We start from the raw sequence: 4,582 nt of genomic DNA, 5'->3' as shown, positions 1-4,582 counted from the left end.
ATTTCATTTTTCTTGCTAGTCTCTCTTCAGAATATCAGACAATAATTTCTCTCTCCTTAATCACCTTACCACCACTAACGAGGCTAGGTGGTTGCGGACACCAGCTCTTAGGAGGGATTTGGGGATGTTTTCCTCTCGTCTTGCCTTGTTTAGATGGTTTTTGTTGATACCATGCCGCCCCCAAATGAAAGATTCTATCTCCCCAGAGCGCTTTCAGGAGTAACCTAACCTGTTGGGCTTACCCGTCTTATTTCGTGTTCTTTATTGTGTGCAATCATAGTTTTGATAAACTAATCAGTTTGTAACATTCATTATGTGCTAGATTACATTTTTTTTCCCTATGCCCTTTATAGATACTCCAGATGGGGACTTTTAAGCATATTAATACTTATCATTTGTTCTGGAAGCATCTCAGAGGTAGGTGTGTGTGTGTGTGTGTGTGTGTGTGTGTGTATAAAGGTAATCTTTGCGGGGGGGGATTGCTATATTATTTTGTGGATTGTTGATTACTCAGTTTCCTGTGTTCAGATTTCTTGGTGAAAATAAACTTATGTTACACATAACATGTTTACTGTATGGAGAAGACAGTGAAAGATTACATCTAATCTGATGTTAAATGTTATGTGATTAAAATAATTCTGGTTAAGAAGTGCCCCTATCTCACTTTTGTTGCTGGAGAGAGTATGACTTGCCTACAACCTTTTGAAAAAGTAATCTGGCAATGTTAAAGAGCCCGTCTGCACTTCATAAGCCAGATGAATGGGTTTGCTTGCTTTACTTCTTTAATAAAGATGTATACTTCAATAAATTGGCTTTACACAACACAATCAAGGTCTCTCATATATATTCATTTATATGAGAAGACAAGGATTGAGGTTGGGGACAGCCCTTTCCCACTGACTCAGGGGGCTGTCCAGTAACACCTCTCTGGTGTCCCTGAGAGGTGCCTCTAACGCAGTGATGGCGAACCTTTTGAGCTCGGTGTGTCAGCATTTTGAAAAACCCTAACTTAACTCTGGTGTCGTGTCACATATAGAAATTTTTTGATATTTGCAACCATAGTAAAACAAAGACTTATGTTTTTGATATTTATTTTATATATTTAAATGCCATTTAACAAAGAAAAATCAACCAAAAAAATGAGTTCGCGTGTCACCTCTGACACAGGTGTCAGAGGTTTGCCATCACTGCATTCTAATGCAATATTTAGGGAAATAAAAAACCGGAACCTAATAGTCTGACTTTTAATAATCTGTTCTACTAGGCCCTGGCCGAGCACTCAGTGGATTAGAATGTTGTTCTGATATGCCAAGATACGCCATGGTTTTGGGTTTGATCTCCAGTCAGGGCACACACAAAAAGCAATCAATGAATGCATAAATAAGTGGAACAGCAAATGGATGTGTATCTCCCTCCCCCCTCCCCCTTTCTCAAATCAATAAATAAAAATTTAAAAAGAAAAGGAAAAAAAAGAATCTATCCTATGGGGATAGAAGTACCAATAAATTATTTATTATTATTTTTATAACAATAGTAGAGAGAGAAACATCATTGATGAGAGAGAATCATCTGTTGGCTGCCTCTTGCATGCCCCACATTGGTGATCAAGCCTGAAACCGGCACACACACCGGCAATATGTGAGGGCTCAGATTGCCTACATTCTCACCAACATTTGTCATTATCTGACTATCCAATTCTAGCCATCCTAGTGGTGTAAAGTGCTATTTCATTGTGATCTCCTTTGCTACCAGGTTAGTACCCTGATGTTGCTCCATAGGGAGGTGCAATTTGAATATGCCCACAATCACCCTGGGGTGGCAGTGGTTTTGTTAGGGCTGTCTTTCTCTGATCACACCCAGCAGCCAAACTCCACTAACCGGAATGATTGTTTAATTGTTTTCCACAATACCCTGGGGTACTGAAAACTAATCCAGTCAAACTGCAGGTCCTTTGTGGATAAAGTTTTTGAAATTAGTGATTGATGTTTTGACCCCAGAACTCCCAGTTGCCTTATTCCCTAGTTCTCTGCAAACTAATTGTCCTACAGTTTACGGTGTATTTTGAATCTTTTCCTAATTGCCTTTTCACTGAAACCTCATTCTCTTTTTCAGGGTTCTTTCACCATGCTCTTGCAAATGAAGTGAGTTCCTTTGGGGAGAGATTAGGAGCTCTTGATTTTAGTATCTGCTTTCTTCCTGGTACAAAAGCTCTCAGCCTGGTCTCTGGCGGTAGGGATAGGAACAATGGCAAGTTTCTCTCTGAGTGACAGTTCTGCTCTCTTAGCTGAGTGTTTGGTGGAAGGGAAGGCATAGCCAACAATCTTTTCAGTTTGCCTTTCCTCACAACCCAGGAGCCCAGTCTTTTCCATGCACCACACCCAGTTAAAGTCTACATTCAATCAGTGGTGCTAGGTGGCAGAAGAGAACCTCTGCCTCTCAACCACAGTTGTCAAGGACTCAGCCCTAGCAAGAAGCAGCTGGGCGCTGGATGGGAAACTCTAATGCTCCGTTCCTCCTTGGAAGAAAGCTTTCTGAATAGGATCTGAGAGGGAGAGGGTGCCCTGTGTTCTTGGCTGCAGGAATCTTTGAGTGGAATCTCCCCTTCCTTGAGCTGAGATGGGAGCTGGAGGGAGGGAGTAGACTTGGTTCAAATACTACTGACACACCTTTCTTACGAATTTTTGAAGCTGTTCTTGAATAGGTGTCTCTTCATTTGCTGCTTGTCCTTAGAACTGTTTCCAAAGGCTTTATAAAAGGTTGTTGTTAAAAATAATTTTTATCAGTTTCAGTAGGGAGCAGGTTACTTGAGCTTCTCACACTGTCATGCTGTAAGTTGATATCTTTATTTTGGAAAGATAGTTTTGTCACAGATTTGTTGGTTGACAGCTTTTTCCCTCTAGCACTTTAAGTATGCTATTTCATTGCTTCTCCACTTTTTGGTTAAGATCAAATGTAAATATGTAATTTCACTACCTTCTAGCTTCTATGGTTTCTCACAATGAGTTACTTTTGTTGCTTTTAAGATTCTCTTGTTTTCTTGGGTTTTAGGAATTTGATTATACTTAATCTCAGTGTGACTCTTGAGTTTATTCTCTTTGGGGTTCATTGAATTTGTTAAGATATGTAGACAGGCCATTGTTTCTTCAATTATTCTTTATGCCCCGTTTTCTCCCTCCTTTTCTTCTGGACCTCTCATTTTGTATGCATTGGTACCCTTGATGCTGTCTACAAGTCTCTTAGGCTGTTTTCATTTGTCTTTATTTTCTCTTTCCTTTTTTTTAAAAATATTTTTATTCTTTTTAAATATTTTTATTGATTTCAGAGAGGAAGGGAGAGGGAGAGATAGAAACATCAGTGATGAAAGAGAATCATTTATCGGCTATCTCCTACACACCCCACACTGGGGATTGAGCCCTCAACCCAGGCATACGCCCTGACCAAGAATCAAACTGTGACCTCCTGGTTCGTAGGTTGACGCTCAACCACTGAGCAAAGCCGGTCAGGCTAGTTGTTTTCTCTTTCTACTCAGACTAGATAATTTTACCTATCTTCATGGTCATTTATTCTTTTACCTATTGAAGTTTTATGTTAACCCCTCTAAAATTCAGTGAAGTTTTCATTTTAGTTATTGTACTTTTCAGCTTTAGAAATTACATTTGACTAGAGGCCCCGTGCATGGTACACGGGTAGGGTCTCTAGTTATGGCCGGGGATAGGGCTGATCAGGTTCCCCACCTCCCCGCTTCCTCCTTCCCTCGCCACCCACGTGCCACCCACCACCCTGTGGTTCCCCCCACCTCCCCCTTCGCTCACTCCCTCAGCATCCTGCTGTCACTGGTCGTGTCCCCCCTGATGGTCAGCGCATGTCATAGTGATCGATCAAACTCCCATTCTCCCGGTTGAACTCCCGAGGGGACGCTGCATATTAGCTTTTATATGTATAGATTCTATTTTTGTGATTTCTGTCTATTTAATTGATATTTGATATTTATTGATACACTTTTCTACTTGTTTTCTTTAGATTTGCCTATGGTTTCTGTTAGCTCTTTGGCATATTTCTGACAGCTGAATTTTCTAATTAGTGTAATGTTTGGCTTCCTCAGGGACTCTGTTTTTGTTTTCTTTTCTTTCTGTGAATGAGCCATACATGTTTCTTTACATGCCTAATAATTTTTTGTTAAAAAGTAACCATTTTGAATTTTTAATATGGTGGCTCTGGAAATCAGAATATTCCTCCTCCCCAAGGTTTGCTGTTGTTGCTTTCAGTGGCTGCAATCATTCACTTATTTAATGACTTCTAAACTATTTTTGCAAAGACTGTACTCCTTGTCATAGGTGGTCCCTAAAGTTTCCATTCCATTATTTCAGTTGTTGGTGAGTGACCTGGTAAGATTTCTTTAAGTGACAAAATGTACAGCCCCTTTTTCATTAAGCACTGTCCTGATTGTAGTACATTTCTGATTAGATTCTAGAGTTCTGAAAAAGTTGATTCTTACAGTTTTTGCCAGCTTCATCATTTCTGTGGAGGGATGGATCCTAGGCACTTCCTAATCTACACTTTTTTTTTTTAAAGAAATTATTAT

The 4,582-nt window shown here is 39.9% G+C and overlaps 1 long non-coding RNA gene across 1 annotated transcript in view; it reads left to right on the top strand.

Annotated features, from left to right (window-relative positions):
* LOC106726106 overlaps window positions 1–4,582 on the top strand; it is an 18,137-nt gene that overhangs the window by 246 nt on the left and 13,309 nt on the right. Inside the window, exon 2 of the long non-coding RNA XR_001362121.1 lies at window positions 354–417. This is a non-coding gene — a long non-coding RNA (uncharacterized LOC106726106). The remainder of the gene's footprint in view (window positions 1–353; window positions 418–4,582) is intronic.

Source organism: Myotis brandtii, unplaced genomic scaffold (genome assembly GCF_000412655.1).
Source record: "Myotis brandtii unplaced genomic scaffold, ASM41265v1 scaffold2256, whole genome shotgun sequence".
NCBI classification, from domain to species: Eukaryota; Metazoa; Chordata; class Mammalia; order Chiroptera; family Vespertilionidae; genus Myotis; species Myotis brandtii.
This window is presented reverse-complemented; position numbering and strand designations above follow the sequence as displayed.